The sequence below is a fragment of the Sapajus apella genome, unplaced genomic scaffold (assembly GCF_009761245.1).
Source record: "Sapajus apella isolate SASKATOON/1434 unplaced genomic scaffold, GSC_monkey_1.0 scaffold42, whole genome shotgun sequence".
Classification (NCBI taxonomy): domain Eukaryota; kingdom Metazoa; phylum Chordata; class Mammalia; order Primates; family Cebidae; genus Sapajus; species Sapajus apella.
This window is the reverse complement of record NW_022436982.1, coordinates 10,149,191-10,176,278: the sequence shown is the minus strand read 5'-3', so window position 1 is coordinate 10,176,278 and position 27,088 is coordinate 10,149,191. Positions and strand designations below refer to the sequence as shown.

At 41.0% G+C, this 27,088-nt stretch overlaps 1 protein-coding gene and 1 long non-coding RNA gene across 30 annotated transcripts in view; one reads left to right on the top strand and one right to left on the bottom strand.

Moving 5' to 3' along the window:
• Window positions 1–27,088, bottom strand: part of ELAVL2 (ELAV like RNA binding protein 2) — a 155,856-nt gene that overhangs the window by 106,706 nt on the left and 22,062 nt on the right. For 7 of the 29 annotated variants that reach the window (XM_032300025.1, XM_032300029.1, XM_032300034.1 and 4 more), the window contains exon 1: window positions 25,186–25,738. The exons of 7 other annotated variants lie outside the window; for them this stretch is intronic. The gene's annotated coding sequence lies outside the window, so the exon portion shown is untranslated. Of the gene's footprint in view, window positions 1–20,584; window positions 20,833–20,963; window positions 21,327–22,125; window positions 22,487–25,185; window positions 25,740–27,088 lie in introns of those variants that run through there. 15 more of the 29 variants (XM_032300030.1, XM_032300038.1, XM_032300040.1 and 12 more) reach the window with 8 other exon arrangements.
• Window positions 458–4,373, top strand: LOC116566058. Its single transcript, XR_004275709.1, has 2 exons — window positions 458–1,037; window positions 1,086–4,373. It is a non-coding gene; the product is annotated as an uncharacterized LOC116566058 (long non-coding RNA).

Sequence of the window (27,088 nt, the reverse complement as noted above, 5' to 3'; positions counted from 1 at the left end):
ATTTTATACCAATACACTCTACAGTTGGACCCAGCAGAGATCTATAAATCAAGGCTAAGTAATTGTGAACTGTATAGCAACTGCCCCTACCCCATTTTCACATTTTATTTCAATTTGGAGCTACCTAAAGACACAGAAGGCCACCAGACTATTTCTCAAAATGGCCCGTTCTGTTTGGAAGTAGGTACACTTACCCAGGAATATCTGCTGTATGAAATAAATATTAGGAACCTTGAAGAAATACAATAACATTACTGGAAATAGGCTCAAGTTTAATATTTTTTAAAATAACATTTAAAACTTAACTGCTACTTTATTTCTTTTAAACTAGAAGAAATTTTCACAGGTAGAAGAGTTTTAAAGCTACAAGGGATTTCAAAATTAAAAAGTAATTAATATTTCTTCTCCTGAATGTTGCGCTTGAAAGGAAAAGTTTTACTGTCATTTATTCAATATAAAGTATGTCTTTGCCTTCAAGGGCTGCATAGTTTTCAGATGAGTAAATTTCTTGCAAGCAGAAATTCCAGAATATCAATGATCCTCACCACCACAAGTGTCCTAGCTAAGGGACTTTAGTTTTAAACAGAAATCAATAACATTAAGAATGCCAGATGTCACTGTTATTGACATTTCTTGATCCAGTCAGGGCTTACCGAGGTCACTATCTGACAACAGAATGTTCAGAAATTAGTTATCCAAATCAAAATGCAGAAAATGTCTAAATCAGCACATCTGAAACTTGAAATTAATTCTATTAGAATATTTAATGTGTAATCATACACAGAAAAATAAGTTGGCACCCTTTGTCACCAACACCCCATTTTGCATTTTAAAGGGGGAAGGGACTCCCACAGCATTCTCTTCTAAGAAGTTCTGCAACCAGGAATTGACAGGTGGAGCCCTGATTGATAAGGGTGGTTTAGACAACATCTCAGGTCTCCTCCTTACCCACCTCATTCCATGACTAATGGGAGAGGGGAATAACTAAAGTGCAAGACTGTTAATCTGTTTTGTTTTTTGGTTTTTTAAGTGCAGGTGTGTTCCACAATTGAAGAAAGAGGTTAAGATTCTATACACACCCTGAGTTCCATTTACTCAATTTCTACTTAAGCAACAAACTAGGACAATGAAACCAATATAGGAAAAAGAAAATGCATGGAGTAGGTGAACTACTCCAAGGTGCATTTTTAGCTCATGTGACCTTCCAAAGTGCTCCAAGTATGTTGTACGTAGATGTGTGGGCATGTGTGTATTTATAGAAAGTGTCGAGAGTGCTATAAAAAAAATACATGAATAAATCATAGATATGTTAGTGCTACAAGGGACTTCCAAACACTAGCCCACAGCCTCAATTTTTAGACAGAGAAAGCAAGCCCCAAGACATGGCCAAACTTTCTAGTGATAGAACTTGCTAGTAATAGAACCTCGTCATATATAGCAATCAAGTTTTCAACTCCTGAAGACAATCTTGCCTCCAAAGTACTCCAATTCCATGGCTTTATTCTTAAATTTATCCCTCCCCTAAAAAGATGACTGTCCACTCCGCCCTACAATACAGATTCCAAGTTTTAAGACTCAGATGGGCCTAACCCTGTCTTCCAAGAACCCATTAGTCTCGCCCAGTGGTTCTCAAAGTTTGGCCTGGGAACTTACGAGTACTCTGAGACTTCCTAATATATCTAGGAGGTCAAGAGAATGCCTTTTTCTCTCATAAATGTACAGTAGAGCTTTCTAAAGGTTTTCTGATAACTGCTTCTGCATTAAGTCTGTTGCAATAAGAGAACAGAGTTGACTATATCTATTAAGCCAGACAATAAAGAGATGCAAAATGTAAAAGTATGTCACCCCTTATTTCAGAAAAACATACATATTCCTCACTTTAAAAATATTTTTGTTAATATGTAACGGGTTTACTATTTAACTAAACATGTTTTTAAACTTTCTGATCTTAATTTCTTATATAGTAAATATTGAAAAAACACAAACAAAAGGGGTCCTCAATAACTGAAGCACATAAAAGGATCCTCTGATCAAGAAGTTTGAGAATTACTGGTCTAATTCATTACTACATAAGCTCCCCTTTATGGTGAATCCCTTTAGCACATACAGATAAACCTTAGAACAGATTCCAACTGCTCTCTTTACCCTCAAAGGGATGTTCCTCCAGCTCTGGGAATATGTAAACTACTTCTTATGCCCAGTACTACCCTGATTTATAACAAAAAAAATTAATCACCTCAACTTCCTTTAATATAAAAATTTTACATAAACATGGTAGGGGAAGAATATAACTGTATACTTTGATTCTCAGAAAAGATGCTTTCTAAAGCATAACAAGCTATTACATTTTCATGTTGCATACTTACGCTGGTTTACAAAAATGCGTGAGTATCTTATGAGTCTCTCTACAGAATAAAAGCATGCCAGAAAGCAGTTTTTCACTTTCATTTGGGGGTTTCCACACTAGTCAGGCACCCAAGCACGTTCCAGTATCCTCTGGAAGCCCTGGTTCCTTTCTCAAGGCCCCTTTCGCCATTATCAGCCCACATCTTTTGCTTCAGTTTTCCTCACACTAAGCCATCCTACAAAATTGTCCCAAGTTTGGCTCTCTCAAACAAAAAATCAGAAATGTTCCTGCATGCATTTCAATGTCCTCTAAAAATCCACCCATTTTCCAATAATCAAAACTGTTTCCTTATGCTAGGAGTACATCACACTTAATCTTCTCCAAGAAAAAAGAAAAAGACTTCCTCTACTTGCATACTTGCATAAAAGCTCTCCACAAGTGCTACTCACATCTACCTGGTTTCAGGAACCTTTTCCCAATGTTTGCGGCAGACATTACCAAACTCCTAAACTCACGTTTTCTGCCTCTGGACTGTCAATCAGACTTGTAGAACTTAACAGTAACATCCACATCCTAGTGTTTCTGAACACCCAAGGACCAGGCACAATGCTCAGCTCAAGGCAGGCACTGAATGCTAACAAAGAACTTACATATAGGGAAAGTGGAAATCTACTGAAATGCTCTGAAAAGCCCAAGAGGAATCAGCTTTTGAAGTAATTAGTAATTCTAATGTAATAAGCTCTGCAAATTAAAAATATATATATTTGATGCAAAAAAGATAATAACCACAGAACTGTATAAAAGACAGATTTGTTTTCGGTGTAGATTTGAAGGAATTTTTTTGAGATGGAGTCTTGCTCTGTCGCCCAGGCTGGAGTGCAATGGTATGATCTCAGCTCACTGCGACCTCCACCTCCTGGGTTCAAGCAATAAAAGGCAGAAATATTTAATTCCTTCAAATCTACACCTGAGAGGTTAACAATTTCACGAACAATTTCAACACTTTCAAAGAAAATACAATCATGTAAAGTCACAGGTGAGGAATAGTAAATACTTAACACACGGACATAGCTGTGTGAATGCTTTCTGAATCTTTTTATATTTCAAGATCAGCACATATTCTTTAAAGATTACTATATAATAGAAGAACATCCTCATTAATTTAACCAGTCTCCTACTGACGAACATTACAAGGTTTTGCTATTTTAAACAGTGCTTACAATTTTAAATACCTCATACAGAAAAGCAAAAATGTAAATTTAAAGATAGAAATCGCTGGTTCGTAGTCTATTTGCATTTTTAATTACGCCAGTCTCTGCCAAAAAAAACCTTCTAACAACTTATCAGTTTGCAATCCCACCAAAGCATAATCAACATTTTCAAAAAAGAAGTAATGCAGCAGTGTAGAGGAAAGGGTACTGGGAGAAGGAAAGGCAAGTCAGGAACCAGCTACTGGGTTACAGTCACCAACCACAATCACTATACCTAAGGCTTTAGACAACACATCTGAGCATCGGTTCTGAAAGTATATAAAATGAGAGTGCTGTTCAACACTATGGGTAGGGCCTTTCCAGCTGTAACATTCTCTGATGTCCTTCAATTTGTTATATATAAGAAATGTATATTAAATATCAAGACAGATTGCTTATTCTCTTCGGCTACCCAAGAACAACAAATAAATGCTGAGAAAATCAGCTGCAGCACTGGGAACATAAACGCTCTGATAAAACCCCTGCTAGGAATTTCAAAATGGAGGTGAAATTGGGACTGAAGGAAATGACCACCTAACAGAAAAGATAAGCCATTTCAAAGATGAAAAACAAAAAGAGACATCAACCATTTGGGGGTTTTCCTAGTTTAAAACAAACCACATATCTGTAAAAGAAATATGGATAAATGGCTATAACAAAGCAAGGGTCAAAGTACCCTCATGGCTACTAATAAAAATTTACAAACATCCCTTTCAAGTGTACCATTTGAGAGACTGGATATTAACAAGAGATATGATTTTCTAAGCTAAATAAAAGCTTTCATTAACAAGAAGTGGTAGGATCACAACCCTGCTGCTAATAAACTGCCAATATATCCAAGGTCTTCAATAAAGAACTGCCCATTTAACATAACGCATCTTTAAAATGAGTTGCTTTGGAATGAACAGTCCTATGTCAAGGCAGGCCTACAACATACATAACAGATAGAGCTGCTATTGTACTTTGGGTTTGCATGTGTGCTCATGCACAAGCATGAGTCTGGCAGATACCACAGGAGAACATGGCCCAGTAACGCTTCTTCAAGTTAGCCATCAATGATTAGAGCATCTAGAGCATCTACCTTAGACCTCAACTCTCTATCTGCTTCCAAAGTTACTCAGAGCAGAGCAGAAAGCATTCTTCTGATAGCCGAAGAGGGTTCCACACAGCTATGAAATGATTGGCCCAGTGGTCATCCATGGAGACCTCTCCTTATTGGTGGCAAACACAGCTGCATCAGTCCAACCATGCAGCAGCCAGTATCCTTTTAATGTAGCATGCTTTGAAACTGTAAAAACAGGTCATAAACACATGTAAAAAGGCATGGTTTCAGCCTAGTCAAAGTGGTTACAGAAGCATCACTCCATGTTTTTTTCTGGGTCGTCCAAGTAAATTAAACTCATCAACTAGACTGCAAATAGATACCACAAATTCTTAATTATTCACAGGGATGGATGAAAAGAAATAGTACTGTAATACAACGGTCAACTTAAAATATTAAGTTAATCAGTATCCCGCACTTAATTACCATCCTATAGTAATAAGTGAAATCTAAAAAATGGAATGTTTGATATAGTTTAAATATTAACAATTTTTATTAACTCCAATTGGTCAAATATGTAAGTTATACAACTTAATAGTAACCAAAATACCAAGGCCCAACAATTAAAAGAAAAAAGAAACCTTCCATGTAATATTTACCTTTAGCATATATAATTTTATAATTAACCTTCATTTTAAAGACACAGGCCCTACTAGATTCAAGAAATCAGACTAGCCATGTGAGGTGGCTCAGGTATGTAATCCCAGCACTTTGGGAGACCAAAGTAGGAGGATCCCTTAAGCCTAGGAGTTCAAGACCAGCCTGGGTAAGATGGTGAGATCCCTATCTGTACTAAAAAAATTTAAAAATTAGCCAGTTGTGGTAAAGCATGCCTGTAGACCCAGCTACTCAGGAGGCTGAGGCAGGACGATCCCTAAAGCCCAGGAATTCGAAGCTACAGTTAACTATAAAAATGTCATTGCACTCTAGCCTGCGGAACAGAGGGAGACTTAATCTCTTAAAAAAAAAAAAAAAAAATCAGCCAGGTGCGGTGGCTCACGCCTGTAATCCCAGCACTTTGGGAGGCCGAGATGGGTGGATCACCTGAGGTCAGGAGTTCGAGACCAGCCCGGCCAACATGGTAACACCCCATCTCTATTTTACTAAAAAAAAAAAAAAAAATCAGTAATGAGACAATAGAACCTACTATATTCAGGAAAAAAAGTTTTAAGAATCACTAACATCAAAGAGCTTCCAATAGAGTTGAAAATAACATTTAAGTTGTGCCTAAAATTTTAAACCAATTTAAAAAGCTGTTAAGAAGAGACCAGATATCCAAGGCAATGGGAAGTTGTTACTCAAGTGCCCACTCCCTGACCAGCTCAACTCTCATACCTGCTGGCCCTGTATTGCCCAAAGTAAAATTCTCCTCTCCTGAACTAAAACTTGGTTTACTTCTCTCCAGATTCCATCAAGAGTAGAGGCTACTACTATCTATATTTTCAGTAGCTTCTTTGTGCACCTAAAGAAAAGGGGCTACAATCTAAAAGCTGTGATGAAATAATATCCACCTAGAAAAAATAATGCTATACCCACATCAAATCAAACAATTGTAAGTGGTATAAACTAAAAGGCGTGGAAAGTTTGTTTTATTTTCCTAAAGACTAGCTTATATTAAAAGTAACTGTTTGCCAGAGTCCACCTCTCTGAGGAAACTAAAAGCATAGTCAAGTAAGCTTAATAATCTAATAAGTAGGTCAGAAAGACACTATTTTAAAATATCATGTCTTTGTCATGCATTCACTGTACTGTTTAGTTCTGGTGACCTGTATGAATGAAGAAACTAGCCAGATGGAAGAGTCACTTCCTTATTTTCCTTAACTTGTTTTTCCTTGTCTTTTCCAATTGCTTAATTTCCCAGACTCTACCTGTATCTTACAAACATACCTACCCCTTTAGGATTAAGGAACTCCATAAAAACCACTGACACTTTTTAAAAAAGTATTTTTCAATACTCTTAAACAACAAATGTCTTCCAAAGTTTCTACAAAGAAAACTGCCTAAGTCTCTTCCACCACAGTAAATATTTTAAATACATGGTATTTCTTTTTAGTTATAATTTAAATGAATACTGGAAGGAATACAATATGGTAAAGCAGTGAGTTGCTGTCAGAAGAATTATCTAAAAGGTCATTCATAAACAAACCAAATACTACAATCAATGACAAAAAACAACTGTGGATGAATTAGTGAAATCCTAACTTAAGCCAAGCAAAAAGCCTAACAGATATTCCTCTTAAGTTCTTACCACATCTTTGATATATTACAAAGTGTTACTTTTAAAAATATCGATAATATTTAAAAACCCAATACACACAGCCCATTTTCAAAGCCATGGGTGAAGAAAATAAAGGATCTAAGACAATGCAGATCTCAGTGCCAGGCTCTGCATTCACAGTATAGTTTTCAAAGTAAACGCTGCCAAATTATGCTGTCCTACAGAGAACATTAAAATTGGTTTCTCATAAAAAAATAAAAGTCAGATCTACGGTGGGATACAAGCTAGGTGGCATGAGAATCAGCTCCAGGACTCAAAGTTCACCATGAATATATCGAAGAGAACAGTTTAATTTCAGGAACCTTTATTTTTATGCCTATAAAATTAAAAACTAGTCTGTTTTTATGTACAGCAAAATTAAGGTAACTAGGAAGTCAACAAGTGGCTTTCATTAACCACCTCCCACACTGTGTTATAAGCCTTAAAGGTTATTTTCCTTCACAGCACAAATCACAATTACATATAATAATTTGTAGAAGTTTAACATAACATCTCCTCTAATACACTCTAAGTTCCATATCTGCAGGGAGTATAGTGCATTCACTAGTACAGTCTTAATACCTAAGATAGTATGTGGCACATAGTAAGATCACAAATATTTACTAAACAAATGAAATTTTGCACAGGAAACCAAGAAATGTTCAAACGTAGGCTGGCAAAAGAGTTGTACAATTTTAAAAAACAGCGGGGCAGAAAAGGCTGAATCAGTGATCAAAAACAGTAAATGGAAGGACAGTCAAAATGAGCAAAATGCCATTCACGTCAAGAAGCCAGACATAATAAAATCATAAAATGTTACATGCCAGAAGGGAGAGAAAAGTTTGAAGTTTTAAAGTGGCTACTAACAAAAATTTTAGATATAAACATTTCAAATATTCATAGGCTATTTAATAAACTGTCATCAAATTGCCTCATTTTTTTGAGATGATAACAGAATAATCACAGAATGGGAGAGAGAAAGAAATGTTAGCCATGATGAAAAATTCCTTATGGATAAAGTTCCAGAAAATTCCTCAACAAGATTGAAATATAACACCCAAAACTTAACAAAGTCCCTGGATCTCTTAAGGCTTCTGAATTCCATAGGGAACTGGGGAACTAGAGAAGCATTTTACCCAACAAAATCTTTGGTACTCGGCCAGGCACGTGGCTTACGCCTGTAACACCAGCACTTTGGGAGATTGACGAGGGTGGATCACGAGGTCAAGAGATCGAGACCATCCTGGCCAACAGGATGAAACCCCATCTCTATTAGGAAAAAATACAAAAATTAGCTGGGTGTGATGGTACACATCTACAGTCCCATCTACCTGGGAGGATGCGGCAAGAGAATCACTTGAACCCAGAAGGCAGAGGTTGCAGTGAGCTGAGATTGCACCACTGCACTCTAGCCTGACAACAGACAAATAAAACTTTGGTAGTCTATGCCAAATTTAAGAAACACAACAGAAATTAAATAGAAGTGGTACATATTCATTAAGGTCAAAGTTTAAGGTTACGATGTCCTATAAAATGTAATGATGAGTAAAATGCTATTGAGCCTTCACCCTCAACAATTAACTTCCGCTTCATCCTATGATGTTCTAAATTACAGTTAAACAGTACAGAGCAGTCTTGGCAGGGTCCCACCAGACTGCTTTGTTCATAGCCTGTTGGGCCAATTTTATACCAGAGGCACCTGCTTGAAATATGTAAAGACAATTCGATAACCTTATTTTCTCGGGTTTACATCAGCTTTGTATAGCACAAGGATAATATTTATACTCTAGAAAGAGTAAAATATTTGCAGAGATAATAAATCAGAGAATATGTTAGCATGCAGCTACTTCAGCTTCTCAATTACAAGACATTTTGGATTAAAAGATGCATCACTAACCTCATAGCTTTGGGGGACATGGAATCACAACATTAAGTAAACTTATGAGACTCTAAAGCAACATAAAAATTGCTTATTTAAGACATGAAAAAAATGGGATTAGTTAAGTCAGTATTTTTTTGCAAAAATTTCCCTGTAGAGATTGAAATTCTAATAAGATTACCAATCATTCATGATTTACTTACAGATGCAAATAACTTTCAATTGATTATCAGTCTCATGCACTATATACTTTTCTTTAAATTATTATCTTTATTCCAGACTTTGAGTTCTACTGTTCTAGTGACCTTCACAAATATTTTGTGAATTTCTACTATAAACACACTATGTGAGAGATCAAGTAATGAACAGGGCAGATGGCCTCTTTCTAGGGAAAAGAAAAAAGATGATTTTGAATCTAATTCTTTGTCATCCACCCCCAACCAATTTTTCTGACAGTAAAGTTGGAGAAATACTGAAAATTTACTGGAGAGAAGTTAATCAAGAACAAACTTTACTGGGTGGATATTTTGTTTATTCAAATTTGGTTATCATATCTTATTGAACACTTCACCTCACCTTTTTTCTGGGAACAAAAAGTGGTATTTCTAAAAGCCCACCTGATTGGGAACACTTTTTTTTTTCCCCCCAAAAGCCTAACAAATTTAAAAAACAGCTCTTACAGATTCTCTGCTACAATGAGCCAAGGTTATCTCAATGTCTCTTTCACCTTTCTCTTGACTTTAACAGCATCCTAAAAAAAAGCCTGAAGACAATGTCTTCATTTCCTTACTTACAGAAAATAACCAAACCATACTTCATATGGTTCCAAAAAGTAATCCTGCAAGTCAAGGCTGCCAGCTGGCATCAGGAAGTCATCAGCCTGTGATGGAATTGCCTCCAGAAGTCACCTAGTCATGGACCTAAAATAATCCAAGGTCAGAATCCTGGCCCTGAGGAACAAGGTGTGGGCATACTGCTGGGAATGCTACATGGACCACAGTGAAGCTTTAAAAAAGTAATAAAAATCAAATATAATCCTGGTGTAACAGCCCCACCACTGGACAACCAAACAACCACTACAGCAATTTAACATGAAGGTGCGATACAGTTGCTGCTGGGGTCACACCATTTTATCACAAAACACCCCTAAGAGAAGCAATACATTCCCAAACATGAAAACTGAGCTGCCTCTTAGATCTGATTTCAGCCACCATAAACTACAGCCAGCAGAACTACCAAAAGTAGAACGAACATCATTTGGGGTCCATGGAAAGAGGTACAAAACTAGGAGTCTGACCTGATACTACTTCCCCACTTGTTTGTATCCTTGGGCAAACCACCTGACCTCCGAGCTTCATTTACCTCACATATAAATCATCATCCCACCCAGGGAGCTGTGACAAGTTTGTATAGGGACAGAAAGACTGAGTGTTATCACCACTACTAGAGGAAATGCTCCATCTCCTGCTTTCATCACCATGGGGTAGTTCACCACCTACAAACTGCCAACTCAACATATTTTTCTGTCTTCCCAATAGTGAGTCAGTCAACAACTAAAATCATGCAGCTCCCTGCTGCCCCATCCCAATCCACTGCTAACTTGACTGTCCAACACAAAATTTCTTACCCTTGCATTCTCAAGAGAGAGTCATTTGGAAGTTACCATAGAAGCTGCACAAAAGGAAAACCAAAACAGATGTCTTCACTCTTCCTGTCTAGATCAAAAACTATTATTCACTATAATAGTGTTTCTAAGTCAGCCAAACTCTTTGGGAATTTTTAAGTCCAAGAAACAAGAATACAAATTATTCCCCAAAGAGCCAGTTCCAAGTGAAGGAATGAGCCTTTCCAGTAAACCAAAAAGGTAACATAGTGTACGGGATGTTCAATCACCTTTCGGAAGTTAAAACAAAAAAAGTAATGTAAATGCCAGTAAGGGAGAAAAGCAGCAGCCAAGCTTCAGAACACCAAGCACCAGCATGAGAAAGCTATCATCAGTAGCGCAGAGAACACAGGCTCCTGGAAGACATGGCCTTAGGCATGAAGAAGACACAAGGAGAAGGCATAGATCAATGCCCTGAAAAGCATCCCAGCTTCTGTCCTGCTACATTCTTCTTGCTCCTGCAACTACACTCCTAAAAGTGAGGAAGCCAAAAATGTTACAGTTATTTTGAATTTTTCCTAGGTGTTTTGAAAAATAAATGTTATACCTAGAGGAGACTGCTGGCATGTAATGTTATCAAGAGAATAAAACCCCAGCGGAAAACTTCATGTAGTTTGACACACACGTGCCTTGGATCCACTCTTCTGGGACAAGACAGTCACAGTGTGTCTCTCTCCAGCCACACTTTAAAACTTGGGTAGGTTTTGCATACGTATTTTTCACCTGTGACTGAGCTCCTGGCAAACCAGGAAATAGTTATACCATAAAAGAAAACCAGAAGTAACAAAATTGATATGGGATGAAGTGGGGAGGGAACAAGGCACAAAAAGCAAATAAATACTCAAGACAAAACAGACCAAGAAAAGACACAGTCCGGTCCCTAAAGCAATATGCAACAACCTGGCCTGATCCCCTGACTCCCAGAATACAGGGATATGTCCTTTCGCTTAATTCCTCAAGCACTCAATTTCTACTATTAAATGCAGGAGAGGTCAGTGTCACTTTTAAGTTACCACTTTCTGCCTCATCTCCTTAGGCAGGCAGCCCAAGGAAAATGAGGAAAAGGGCGCTTTATAAACATCTCCAACGTTCTCAGTATCCAGCACTCAGTAATTTGTGATGCAACAATAAGTATTACACAATCTTCTTGGCTTCTGAACATAATGTCAATACAAAAACGAAGATATTTTTATATATCTTTTAACAAAACTTAAAAACAAAATTTGATGAATTTGGAAAAGCCCTAGACTTCAAGTTAACTAGCGGCCCACATATATCAAAAGACATTCTTATAGCGCAGTAGAAGTTCCAGGGGAATGACTCCCAATCTTCACCGGGATAAAATATGCTTGCTTTTACTGATGCTGAAATTCCCCATGCCTACCCAGTAACTAAGCCACCCTGAGGTGCCTCAATCAGCTGCTGCAGGGAGCATCAAAAACAAGCAATATATTCATCTAAAAGACTCATGTAATCATAGAAGATGCTTGGTACCAAGAATTTTTAAGTACCTCTGAAAAATAAGTTCCAAATATACCTGCAATGATGAGTGTGTATGTAAAAATCATACACATAGTTAAACCAAAATTAAGTTTTTAAGTAAGCAGACACTTGTACTCACCCCCCAAATATAAAAAAATAAAACAATTGGCTGGGTTGTAGAGTAAGCCAATGTGTAAAACTGCCAACACTAAGCTATTATTCTGAAGGGTTTTGCTAAGATGTTCAGTAGAAGGGCACATTCTGATTCATCGTTATAACTGGCCTAGCTCAAGTGGCTGCCAGGAGAGCAGGGCTTTATGAGCATTGTTCCATCCTAGAAGCTACATTAATGCTGGGTTGATAAAACAGAGCTTCATATCTATTTATTTGCTAGGCTGAACAAAAAGTTGACTAGAAGTGTAAGTGCTCAAAAGTTACCAAAAGGAAGGCTCTACACTGACATTTTCTACCTACTTAGCATTCATTTGTATTCATCTCACTAGACATTAACATACACCAAAGTTGCTCTCTGCTATTCAAATTGTGCTATCATGCTCAGGAGTACATTAATAGTATCCACCTTTCTTATTGTAAAATAAAATTACAGCATTGGTCCAAACATGACATGTGGAGTCTCCTTCTACTTCTGCTGGCGCATCAGCCTGCTCTATGGCACACATGCGAGACTGCTTTGCGGAGGCTGCCCTGCTGCTTCGGGGGTGGAGGAAAAAAGGCTGAAGATTGAAAAAAACAAACAAATAAAGGGGGAAGAAAGAGAAATAACACATACATAAACCTCACACATCTGGTAGTCTTGTATGAGATTTTTAATTTTTTTTTTTTTTTTTTTTTACAACAATCTGAGGAGAGAATATCATTTATAAGCTCAAACCATCAGCAATGAGGTTAGCAGGTGGGCCACAGGCTCTTTTAAACAGCTCCTAGCACCCTATTAGTTTTTACAGCACCAAGTAACAATGTTCCCAAAGTATCTGAACAAATACAAGCAAACAACTGTCAGGGAGAAATCCCCATTCCCAATGGGGACAGGTCTAAAATCCCAGGGAGGGAGGAGAAAAAAGGAAAGTTTAGCTGACAAAAGATCATTTTATAAAAGGAGAAACTGTTTTTCAATCAGGGGTGAAGGAAGGAGAGCCCCAAGTCTTCTCTAAAGTGAAGGAAACTATAAGATATAAATGTGTAAGGAACAATTTAATATGATTCAAACATTATCTGTAAATACACAGATCTAAAGAACATAAAATCTTTAGAACTACTGCCTTTTTCTTTATATTTAACTTTTAATTCACGCGGCTTTAGGAAGCATAGCATTAGAGACACCAAGGCCAGACAAACAGAACACCGCCAAAGTGAAACAAGCTATGCTTCATCCTAAAGGGGCAGTCAATAAATGTGAAATCAGTCTTGCTCCATCCTTCCGAGTTTTCAAGAAACAAGACATTTGGCTCTAGATCTTTATACGTTACCAAACCCTAAAAACTCACAACTATTTAAAACAGTTCAGGGCAATCAAAACACAGGCCATATGCAGTCCATGGGTCACCTTTCAGGACCTGTGGCACAAGTAATCTGTCCACTGATACCCACTGCTCCCTCCAGTATTAGTGATTCACTTGATCCAGAAGATATTCTTCAGTGAGTAAAATGTAACCAAGTGCCTAAGAGCCAATGCAAAAAGCACAAGCAACATAAGAAAATAAAGGGACAAGTGAGCAGCAGGATGCATCTGACCCCAAATTACCAGGCCTGCGAACTAGCACAAGACTCAAAAGGATAAACAAAGAACAGAGAACAAGTACAGAGGCATCACAAAGAGTGGGGGAAGGCTGTAGGTAGTTCAAGTTCCTTGCAGAGTCCATGAAGAAGGGAAGAAATGAAAGTCAAAAGCACTGATGACATCCTATTTGGGAAAAGTCCATGAGTCATTCACAGTCATAGGCCAGAAAAGACCCCAAGGGTTTAAACAAAATAAACTGGCAATTAGTAAATAGCACCTGGGGAGATCAAAAGTGGTGTTGAATAAACTCATACAGAAATAGGCCTTACCTGGGAATAGGCTATAAAAACTTGCTGACTTTATAATAAATGTTGCATATTTAACACATTCTGGAAACCTCTACAATAAACGTGGATGACCCCCTCACCTGCCATGTCATCTCCGATAAAGCAACATCAGTAAAATAGAAAATTCTTACTTTTGAAAAGCAACTCAAAGAAAACTCAAGATCAAGTGCTCCGGAAATATTGTCCCAATCTTACCCAGTTCACTGAATTTTCAGAGACGCTGATTTGTTTGAGAAATATCTCTTGTACTACTGATACACACAAACAACACCTAAAGAATAAAAAAGTGCTAAACATCCTTTTAAAAACTGAACAAGTGAGCAATTTCCAATAACTTACTTGACAGGGCATCCATCAATGATGTTCACACCATCAGCAATATGGGGGAAATATATTTCTGTGTGAACTCCATTTTGCAATGAATAGGAATGGATCCTTGATAAGAGGTTAATATTCAAATCAGGGAAAATGTGGACTGAGTATTTTAATATAAATGGTTAAATTTAAAATTTTTATTTTTCACTGAAAAAAATATGAAAAATTTAAATTAAGAAATTTATATTCCTGTAATGTTTGCTGGCTTAAGTGTCAGTTTCTTATGTAATCTTTTAGCATTATTTATATTTTCAAGGAAAATGCATTTTAAACTTTCCAAGTTCCATCATCACAGGTATAAACATGTCTATTTCCATACTGAGATGTCCAAAGTAACAGCTCTCCCAAATCCTCCCTGTAGTCTGAGACTGTTTTCCTTCATGGCAGATATACACGTATGATGGTGTATTATAAAAAACAAAATCACTAAAAATGGTTCATAGTAATACACTGAAAGCCAAAAATATAAAACTAATCAATAGGTAACCACCTATTTGTTACCAGCTTTCCAATTCAGTAAATGTCATTTCACTGCCAAGAATCTTGTACTTCAATATGATCTTCTTTCCTTCAGATGGGGAGGGTAAGATTTTACATACACAAAAGGTTAAAAAACCAAGGGCATGGGTAATTAAACCAAGCCAGACGCTGAAAACTTCAGACTTCTATCCTAGCATTTTCCACCTGGCTGTGCTAAATTAAGAATCTCAAACTAAGTGACAAAACCTACTGAGACAACTCAGCAAATAAACTGGCTGCATGGTGCTCACAAGACCTTACCTATGTGATATCTGTTTACAAAAACAGAATGGATTGTAAAACAAACTAGGAGACGGGCAAGCTTAGAATCATCCTTCAAAGAATGCTAAAGGCCCACATCGCTAACGCAACAGCAGACAAGAACCTCTCTGAATGGCTTCATCCCATTCTTAGTAGTGTAAGATGACAACTCTAATTGCCAAAGTTTTATTTCCCAAATGGAAACTCATTTTAATGCTTTCTTCCAAAGTGCAAGATACTAAAAACTATATGGAAATTTCTTGCCTATTTGTGTATATTTCTCTAGGAAGAGAGAGCTACAGCTTTTTTCAGATGGTTAAAGAGACTCTAGTCCCTCAATATGAACAAGAACTTTCAATTTTACAATGACTCTAAAGAAATGCAGGAAAGCTAATTATCTCAAGCAACTATCACCTCCTAGTCCCACAAAGAAATGAATTAAGTCAAGAAAGTGTGTACTAAAAGCTTTAAGTGGGAGGTGGGAAAAAAGGAAATTAAAAATCTATCTTGAAGGAATAGTTTATTGGTTTGATATTTATAAAAGATTTTTGTGATATTCCATTAATATAGTCTTTAAAGTTGCTGACATAATCTCCAATAATGAACAACCCAAAACAAAAAAATTCTGGAAGAAAATCTAGTCATTTAGAATATAAATTTACTTTTCATGATAAACATTTTTAAGTCAAAGGAAAAAGCCAAGTATTAAAACCATCATTACACATGGTCCCCAATTTATGATGGCTCGACTTGCAATTTTTCGACTATATGGTGATATAAAAGCAATACACATTTAAGAAAAACTGTACTTTGAATTTTGATCCTTTTCTGAGCTAGCAGTCTGTGATAGGAGACTCTCTCAATACAGGGCAATGGTACCAACCCACAGCTCCCACTCAGCCAACGGATCATGAGAGTAAACAAGGGATACTCTGTGCTGCCAGATGGTTTTGCCCAAGTGAAACATAAATGTTGTGAGCATGTTTAAGGTAGGCTAGACTAGGTGGTGATATTCAGTAGGTTAGGTGTATTAAATACATTTTTAACTTAATGCCATTTTCAACTTACAATGGGTTTATCAGGAGCATCTATATTAGACTGGACAAGGGAAAAACGTACATGTACATCAAGCTGTACATAATATACCTGGTTCAAAATATACTGGTGCTAAAGCAAAACTTTCAGGTCATCTTTAAAAAAAAAAAGCAGCTGCCATTTTACTGTCACTGTCTTACAATAAATAAGTATAATTTTAAATTTGTCGAGTTTTTTAAAATATATTTTTCGAAGTGGGAAAGGAAATTTTGCATGTCAGATCTTATCTGCTATTTATTTTCAGTCAGAAACTGACATAATGGAAATCAGTAATATAGATATATACTAAGAAACTGCAAGTTTATTTAAAGAAAAAAAAAGACAACACTGTAAGGCACTCTACAAATGGTTTGATTTTATATCCATGCCACCAATTCTTACGGCAATCTGGGTTATTTTACCTGTTTTCCTCCTCAAAGCCCCCATCCTTCTCTTCACAAAGATTTCTTACAATGAAAACCTATTATCTGTTATCACACTCAGCAATATTCAAAAAGGTAACATGTCATTAAGAACATCGATTCAACTGACGCATTGAAAGCCTAACTCAAAGCTGTGAGAAAATACTACTCATTGCAAATATAAGTATTTTTATTAAGACCAATCTGTAGAAAGTTAGCGTTGATATTAAAGGAGAAGATGTCTGTGAGAATGCATTTAGCACAGGACTGCTCACACAGGAGTTACCTTGTTTTGTTTTACACAATGGAATACAAGCCTAGAGATACAGAAAATCTTGCCTTGAAAAATAAAAAATTCTTCTAGCCACCTTACTAAAATGAAACTTATGATGCACATCACACAAGCTGAAAGCCAAATCTGTTAACTTTACTAGTGAAAAACGTCCTAAGTACGCCACAAAAATCTAAGACTTCATTACGCAAACTTCTACTTTTAATTCAGGCTCCAAAAGTTATCATTTAAACCATAATAAAACATATATCTTTTAATATATAAAAGCCTTAAAATAACCACTGCCTTTCAAGCTTAAGCGCTTTGTTTCCACTTAGCATATTTACATTTGAAATCCTGAAATAATTAACTAGCATTATAAACCGTCTAGTATCTCGAACCAAATAAATACACAATAAATGTTCTTCCCAAATTAGAACATACAAAAGTGTGGATGCGGCACTAAACTATAATACATGGGCTCCGTACGTAACCAGAACCAGTGAAGACTTCTACATCTTTAAAATTAAACTAGCCGAAGAAAGAAAAAAAAACATGCATTTTATGTCCTCCATAGTGAATTTGACAACCAGGTGTGGCATCACCAGACATAAAGCCTCCAAACAGTTCTATAACGTATCAACAAAGTGGCAATACTGACAGCTAAACACTAACAAGTGGGAAAGCAACTAACCAGGATAAGCTACCTAATCTGCCGGTCCCAGGGCAATATGAAAATACAGGGTAACCTTGTCCAAAATTCTTAAGAATTTCAAGAAATGTGAAGGTGTGCAACTGCAAAGGTTACAAGCAGGCTAAACAGTCCTGCCTATAACTAAGTACCCATGCCAAAAAAAAACAAAAAACAAAAAAAACCCTCCCCCCACATACTTACACTCTAATGTGGTAGCTTACTATAATTTTTGACCTGTACAGCTGAGTAGCCAAGAAACAAAGAGCCGGGGTAGACTGCTATGGGCAGGTTTTCCACAGGGTGGCACACCATCCAGACCTAATACCACCTCACCTATCCGGCCCCTCACAATGTCACCAAAAAGTAACCAAACCAAGCTAACTACCACAGATCTCGAGCCTCTCTCAATTCCAAATAAACATGAATGGTAAAGGTGGCAATAAGAATGGGACGATGTGATAGATTTAGCAAGACATCAAATGGGAGCAAAAGAACTGATGCTACCATGCAGACATCAAAAAGGTAAAAGGTAAAGTCAGTCTTGATAAGAAGTTTAAGAAGCAATTTCCGAGTATCTCGTCCTTTGGGGAAAAGAACATGAAGGCTAATTTGCCACTGTGGTGCTCTTGTGCCATCCTAATGCCTGAAACGCATCACGGGTTTTTTAAAAAAAAATTTCTTTCAGCAAAGAAAGAGGAAAAGGTTGATCCCAGCTTAGAAGTCAGGATATTCTGGAAGTCTTTGTTGTGTCATTAAAGAGAACCTAAGACTTGCTTCTAGAATAGAAGTGGGGTCGGGGGGAAGGAGGCACATTATTTTTATAAGGCAAGCACGGAAGGCTGGAAGAGCCAAGAGCGGTTGGTTAGAAGGATTCAGCCAGAAGCATCTGTCTATGTACAAAAAACCAAAAGGTTGGTTCAAAAATGATGGTATTTGCCACTTATATCATCATTCTCCCTTAACCTATCAAGACCTGAGTCTTTACTAAAACCACTGAAACTGGGACAGAAGGGCTTTTTCTTTTGTGAACAAGCGGTAGCCAGAACAAATCAACCAAAAAAAAAAAAAAAAAAAAAAACGAAATCAAAAGGAACTATAAAAACACATCTTAGGCATAAAGAAAAGTTCCATAGTAAGTAACAGGTAGAGTGGCAGACACTGACCAGCACTGGGTGTTTGTTCTAAACAAGGAGCATACCCTAAAACTAAAATTCTCTTGAACCACAGGGAAAGACTGGGCACTGAATATGGCTGACTTGATTGGTCCTGAAATAAGACACACACAATAGAGAAAACACCTAAAGATAAGGACGAGGGACGGGCTTACACACCTAAAGTACTGTCTTTGAAGGGGGAAAAAAAAAAACTCCCCAAAAGGTGGCAGCACAAAGTTACCCAAACAGGCAACAAGGGGCCAGTTTTAATCACACAGACACACAAATACTCTCTCAAAAAGGAAAATTACAAAAGAGGAATCACAGAAAATTTAATATAGTGTGTTTCTTCATATTCTAAATTTTCCTACCTCTGGCCTTCGTCTTCCAGGTGTTTTCTTCCTCTTCTTTCTCCCCGAATAATTTGCAAGGGAACTTCCCCTACGTATATCCTCCCACAACCTTCACAGTGTTACCTTAACATCCCAACAAACCTATAAAGAAGGGCCCTACCACTTAACATTCAGGTCCATTCAGCAACACCATTTCTACACCCAGAAGTTCCTAAGAGAAGGTAGATCCAGGACAACTTTTCCACCCACTCACCACAATGGAGACTCCAGGTCAGCTTCCACAAGAAATGGGAAATTCAAGTGACTCTGGCGAAACGATTCTTGAGAAAACTCTTCAAGGGCAACGAAACGGTATTTCAAACAGATTTTACTGGAGGCAATAGGGAAATTACACACCAATTGATATCTGAATGGTTTTAAATGGACTGATTTGCCGTAAGTTTTCAGGCTGAGCTACATTTTTACTAAGAATTATTAGGAATAAGACCACTAGAAAATTAAGTTTTAAAAGCCCTTTTGTCCTTGTCGGAGGTATTACATTTTGGTACTACTAAGAATCTTCTTTGGGGGAGGGAATAAAGGAGAGTGGACAACCCGTAGCAAAACCTCCTTTTCCCACGTTTTCAGAAAACGAAGAGACGACGGGACCTGAAAATCTTTGTCGTAAAGATGGTCTTTAAAAATCCACACAATTCTAAATGACCATCTGGACGGCTACAACTCCATGCACACAGCTCGCATCTAGAGGTACGGTTTTACGCTCTGGCCCTCAAGGATAACAAGTAGGCTTTTAAGGAAATGCCATGGGAAAGACTGCTGGCTGGTCATTGCCACGGCCACTGGAGGAGCACCGGCCAGTGAACCCACGCTGGCTCCCCCAATCTCACCAGTGCACGCACACACGTCCGCGCACCCGGGCCGCCGCTGCCGGCGGGCCCTCCAGTCCGAGCTGGAGGAGCAGCTGCCGCAACCATTTCTGAGCTGAAATCCCAGAGCCGGCCTCGCCCGGCAGAGCGCCCGCGCTTCCCGCGCAGCGCACGCCTCGCGCGCAAACCCGAGATGTGACCGCGAGCTGCGACCTCGCGCGGCTGCGACGGGCCTCACCTAACACACTCAAGGGGATCATCCTTGGTCCTGCCCTCGGGCGGCCGCGGCCCCACACCACCTCCGCACACAGCGCGGCTAGCGCGAGTCTCCAAACGCCCAAGAGCTCCAAGGACTGCGCGCGAGAAAGCGCCGTAGCAAATGGGCACACACCAGACAGTACCCCGGCGTGTTCCGCAGGAGAAGCCAGTGCACACATCTTCCCACAAGGCGGGGTTGCCAGTCCAACACAGGAATCCTGCCCTTTTTCGAGAAAAGCCCCCTCCCCCCACTTTCCCTCCAAGACACTCACCTGCGTCTCAGCAGTTTCCTTCTCGCGCTACACGCGGCCGCACCCGGGCACGTCCACGCCCGTGCACGCTGCCAGGCGCAACTGGCCCCGCTCGGCTCCCGCCGCCCCCAACCTTCTCGTGCCCACGGGAGGGGCGGTGCCACCTCCCAAGGCGCCCAATTCCCTCCACTCCCGCCGCAAGGGGCTGAGCTCCAGGAACTTCGCGGGCACAACCTCCGCCGCCCCCACCAGCGTTCCCGCCCAGAGCTCGGACGAAGGCGCACCACCCCCACCCCGCTAGGCGCAGCGGGGGCGCGCACAGACCTTAGACTCGGCGTCCAAAATGGACCAGGGGGCAAGGCGCTGGCGCCGTCCCCGCCCCCACGCCCCCCGCACTTGCCTGCTGTGACTCGGAGCTGCAGCTACTACGGCTCGTGCCACTGGCCGTCAGCAGAGCCGCGGAGGAGTCGCTCCGGGCGAGCTCCGCGGAGAGACGGTGGCGGCGGCGGGAAGTGGGACTGGAAGCCGGCGGAACCCCCGCCCCACCCGCGCCGAGCCGGCGACCGCCCTCCTCACCCGGCCGGCTGCTGCCTCAGTGACGCCCGGGCGCCGCGGTCCCGCCGTTTGTAGCGGGGCGGGGAGGAGGGGCTTGCTTGGAAGAGCGCCAGGAGGCGGGGCCGGCGGCGAGTTCGCGGCGCCGCGGCCGCCGCCGGCGCGTGCCCTGCCCGACCGCCCCGCCGGTCCGTGCCTGCAGGGAGACGCCGGGCTTCAGCAGCTCAACTCGGTCCCTCCGGGCTTCCGAGTCCCACCAGGCTTCCCAGACAAGGTTTCCCCGGACTGCGCGGAGAGCGTCGAGCTCCCAAAGGAGGCCGATTCCAGTTGCAAGTTTGCAAACCTCGAGGCTCCGGACGCCAACGGGGAGTCGGAGGAGCTAACGTGGGGGTTACTTTATGTGTTAATAAATGTTTATAAATATACATATAAGTATACACACACACAGTTATGTGTCTGCGTCTTTTAAAAAGTCTCTTTTTCCCCCTACTTCGCAGCCAAGGGGTCCTGTCCCTCGATGTTTTGAAAATAAAGGCTAAGCCCCTGCTGCCCCTCCCTGCCTCTCTAGAGGGAATCTGACGTTTAAATAAGCGCAGAGTACCTGTGCGGGGTGCTATACTCTGCTTCAAACGCGAAGTAGGAAATCCTGCACTCGCCTATGCAAACGCTGGCCGCTAGCCTCATCCTTCCAACGCCCCCCACGGCAGGACCCGAAATGGCCAACTCTTCACAGAGGGGGCGTCCCATCGTTGCCTTGCCTCGGCCCGCCCCCTCGCCAAGCTCAATCCCTTTTCCGCAGAAAAACCTGTGCCTGTCCTCAGCCCCCAGTCCCACGGCTGGAAGTCAAAACCGACCCCGGAGCCACGCGGCTGGAGCACGTTTTTACACCTGCTCCGCAGCTTAATTAAGAGAACACCTGTCGTTGGGATTTTTTTTTTTTCATTGCAAAGGGATAGGTTTTAACCCTTCTCCTAAAATCTACATTAAAAAAAATCACCTGTCATACCTACCTGAAATTGTAGGAGGTAAGAGAAAGGAACCGAGCAGTGGGCGACCGAGTCGCCGCAAGAACGTGACCGAGGTTACGGCTTCAAGGGCACGATGCGGGTTTGATGCAGCAAGGTCCGCTAAGGGCGCCCAGCGCTCCCCGCCCCCATGCGACGGGCGGGGCAGGGATGGGGGAAGGGAGAGGACTCGTCTAACCCAGGGCGGGGGTGGGAGAGGCAAATTTGCCCTCTTTGGCGAATACTAATCAGCATAGTGAAGTAGGGGGCTCAATCAAGGTCACAAGCGAGACAGGCCGTCTCTCAATTTGTGGGACCCATTTTGGGGACAACAGAAATAGCTAATTGATTCTATATCAGCATTTCTGTGTCACCCCAAATCCGATTTGCAATTAAATGACCTTAATTGACTTTGTGTGCGTTCCTGGGAAAACCTCTCAAAGCGCCTGCGCCTCTTTGACCTCTCTATAAATAATTATAATATTTCCATCCCAGGCACGCGGGATTGCTAAAAATGCCTATTTCCAAAACGTTAGGCGAAAATGGGCCTACCTAATTTGTTAATCCAAGCCTAAAACTCTTAGAATGCCCTACGCCCTACTTCCTGACTGACGCTGACTAAATTGTGGGAGAGCTCTCAAAAGAGTTCCCCAAGTCTTCCAAACCACTTCTGTCTTATAACCGTAAGGGTTTTTTGTGAAGAGCTCCAGAACAGGTTAGCTTTATGAAGCGGGGTGCCCAACCACTTGGTTAAAAGAGGGAAAGGGGAAGAAGTGCCTGCTGTAAGACACACTCAGGCAATGACACCAATAAGGGCGAGAGTTAAAAAATAAAATGTTGACCCCATAAAAAGCAACTTTGAAACTCTCAACATTTTTTTTTGGCAGACTTATCTGTTCGTATTCTGACAAATCTTTCAGATGTCCCATTTAAGAAGCCATTTTACAAGGAAGTCTTAAGGCCCAAACACATTTCCTACTCTTCTCTTCCCCAAAACACGAACACCCTTTTTCTGACCTTTAGGAACTGATTTTCAATTTGGAAAATAATGTCTTTGGTTACTATTGTCTGCTGTGTGCTTTCTAAAAATTTTCATTTTAAGCCTACGTTTTATAGGTTGCAGTTAATAGTGTAGGCCTCGGAAACAAAACATTCACCTCCTTCCCACCCTCATAGGTTGGGTATAATAAATAGGGTTACGTAGAAAGGCTGTAGGTTTAGAATCTTAACCAACGGGAGTGTTTGTACAGGAGTGGGGGAGGGGACAGAATCCGTGCATTTCGGGGAGAAAGTACTGAGACATCCATCCCTGTCCAGCAGTGTTAAGAGTAAATACTAAACGGTTGGCTATTTCTCTCACCCTCGCCATAATAAAACCAGACCTGCATCTGGTAATTACGAGAGAAAATAACCAGTCTCGCCATCAGTTTTGCTAACTGGTACTTGAAAATCGGAAACGGGGAACGTAACCAACCTCCAATTTGTCACAGTTGTATAGCTCTCGTATTAATTCTTTACAGACGTGAAATAGGTAGGTACGTAGCAACGTGCTGGGCATAAATTAAGCAACAATGGCCACGCGAGGTCTCGTCCGCCTCGGAGCCCCAGTGGCGGGCACTGCCACCTTGCCATCCCTAGCCCCCACCGCCCTTTGCTGAGTCGAGTCCGGAAGGCTGGCAGTGCGCTGGCTTTCCCAGCCGGGAGAGTGGGTGGGGTGAGGAGGAACGAGACGTTAACCCCAGTCGGCTTTGTACCTTTTCCCCATCCTCTACCTCTCGAGCACCACATGAGCGCTCTCACGCACACACTCACCCACACCCCCTCGTGCCAATAATTTAAACTTCTCTTAGGCAAAGCCAGCACCTCGTTCCACCACTACCACCCCTTCCGCCCTCCCCGCCCCGCGAACATCCTCCCACTTTCCTACATCTACCCTGGATTCTCTCTTTGGCAATTGAAAGCCAGCTGGTTTCTCCTAAACCTTGAGAAATCACAAAAGTTAAAATGAAGCGTGTGCCTGTCTGCCAGCTTCTCATCCCCAACCATCTTTCTCCTGGCGTCAGTTTAACAATAGCTATTCGAGGAAGCGGGGCGGGGGGGGGAGGTAAGGAGGGGTTGAGGGCCACCTAGCCGAGTTGGCTCTTGGGGTGGCTGACAAGCCTCGCGGCTGCGAAGGGATTCCCCTTCGCCCAGAAGGCGAAGTCAGCCGCGTAGGACCAAGGACAGGGGCTTAGAATCCACTTCCAATCGCCCAGCACAGCGAGGTTTTCAAGCAGCCGCCACTTCACAGACACAGCTCCAAGGATCTTATTTACGCTTTTCTGAACAAAGGGAATCTCATATCCGGTACAGCCTTAAGAATTCAGCCCCAAATTGGCTATCTTCTTTTAAAACTGAACTATGATCATTGGAGTCCGTGAATCCGAGCCCGCATACAATGATGAGTTTTGACAGCTTCTAACAACCCTAGCCTCAGCCCAGCCCCAGCCCCAGCCCCAGCCCTCAGGCGGCATGTACTTTTTTCAGTCAACTACAACTCGCTGCCTGGTGCAGCATCTAAATTCCATCTGGCAATCCCATCTCCCCAGCACATGCTATCTGGTTAATGCAATTAAGCCTGTGGTTTTCGCTGGTCTAATCTGCCAGTCCAGGCTTCTGATTCCCCTTAATGATTCTAAAGCCTCTCCCGTCCTTCGGTTGCTGAGCGAAAGTAGAGGCATGCATCCCCAACACCCAAGTTATCCCTCTCTTCCCACGAAATGAACTTCCAATTTCAATCCTGAAGCTCGCTCTACATCTAACCTCCCATTGTACCCCTGCTCTTCCCTGGCCACATTTACCACTTAAGTTTCTGCCATGGACATTTGCGAATATTCAGTACGCTAAGCATGCGTCCACCGTCTTTTAGTCTAGCTCTTTAAAATTAAAAAAGCAGAACAGTAGCTTTGAAATGAGACAAACATGTGCAATTAACTTCATATTCTGTATTCCGCTCACTTACAGGTTTTCTGGGTTTGCCAGCGCATCGCTGCAACTAATGATTAAAGAAACCAAACCGAAACTTACCTTTCTCCCTTAAGGTTTTTGTGTATGTGTGTTTTTAAAGTAACGGTGCAGTTCTCCCAATAAGGATGAGCAAGAAGCTGCTGGATAGTTCTCTTAAGACAGCACGAAACCTAAACTGTGCTCGGCTTAAAAGAAGCAAATAAAAAGAAACGCTTTCGACCCCAAAGTCCAATGCTAAAAGAAATGGCGGAAAAAAAAATATGAAACGGGAGGGGAAACTTAAAAAAGAGTTTTAAAAGACGGAGAGACTACCCTCCTATTGCCGTTCAACTAAACAAAAAGGGGCAAGAAAAACAAACCAAGGAACAAAGAAAAGAGACGAAAGAACGTTTTTTCAAAAAGACGATGTCTTTCTCCTTGTTGCTTTTTAGTAGGTCGCTACAGGAGTAAGCTGCTGCATCTCTAACTGAGAACAGAAATAGGGGGGAGGACGTCTTAAAAGGGAGGTGGACTGGACCACAGATTTATAGCACCGTATCACCAACCCCTTCTCTGCCTCCGCACTGCCGTGTGTGCAGCTGCTCTGCCAGGCTCCTATCCCGGGCAGCACGCGCGGAAGTATACGCCGAGTGGCGCCACAACGTAACTTGCTCATCGCCCCAGGATTCTGATTGGTCCAGACGCTTCCATTGAGGCCGCCCAGACGGGGCAGCGTGAGACGATTGGCTATGGGCTTGTGTCACTCTCGAGAGCTCAATGGAGTCCCGTTTCAAGGTAAGTTGTGCGGGGAGGTACACTTAACACTGGCGGCGAAGGGAAATGCAAGAAGCAAAAAGAAATGTGGAGACAGCAACGTGGGAGGGTTGGAACTGTACTATCAGAGTTTGCGATATGGCACAATCTCCTTTCCTCTTAAATCTTTCTGCTTCAGAAAGATTCATTTCCTTTGCCATCACTGCTGCATCTATGGCATATTTCTTTATAACATTAAACTCTGTCCGGTATGTATGAATCATTGAGAGCTCCCTCTCTTTGATCTGAGTGAAAGGGATGAATGTACATCCATTACTTGTCCGCATGCCTTTTTCAGTACTGTATTTTGTATTAGATGTTAGGTAATTGTATGTCTTTATTTTAATATATGCATATTTCAGATCTTTCTCCCCATCACCCCCTTTTTAAAGCATCCTTTTAACATAAGGATAAAGTCAGAAATACTGTCAAATAAAGCTGCACGGCTTCAATTTGCTTGCACTTTGTGTTAGACTAGAAAAATGTAGGATAAAAATCCTATCCAGAAAAAGAGGTACGGAGTAGAGATAAGGTCCTTTACTTCGAGGTGTCTAATGGCTCTCAAAAAGAGCAGCTGTACATAAAATTGGAACAAGCCACTCTTCTGCATTTGCAGACAGGTACAGTCCTTGGACCACACATATATTGTTGACAGCAAAGATAGACGAACATATCAGGGCTCTTTCTGTGAGGATTTAAGAAGTTTAACCAGAAGACCAAGTACTGTTAATGTTTCTGCTTCATAGAGGAAGACTAATTTATTACAATCCCATATGTTAATAGCATTCAGGAGAACAAAATACAGTTTTATGCATGATAATTATTTCTTCCTCTAAGTGAAAGTGAGGTCCTCAGGATCGTCTGGATCAATATTCAATTGACCCAGGTTCTTTTCCAGCCAGAATTTCTCCTTTCAATCCTGAAAGATGGCACCAACTTCCTAGACAGTTTGTACCATTCTTACACAAACAATATAACGTATCTTCTCCAGAGGCACATGCCTTTTTGAAAGGAATTCCTTTACCTATTTACAACTAGTCAACACCTTTGAGAATGCCGGAAAAAGAAGACACAGGTAAGAGTTAGAGATTGCAAAAGGGTGGGGTGTCATGGAGGGGAATGGGGCAGATGATAAAATGACTTGGAAGTGAGGAATACAGGAAATCGGTGT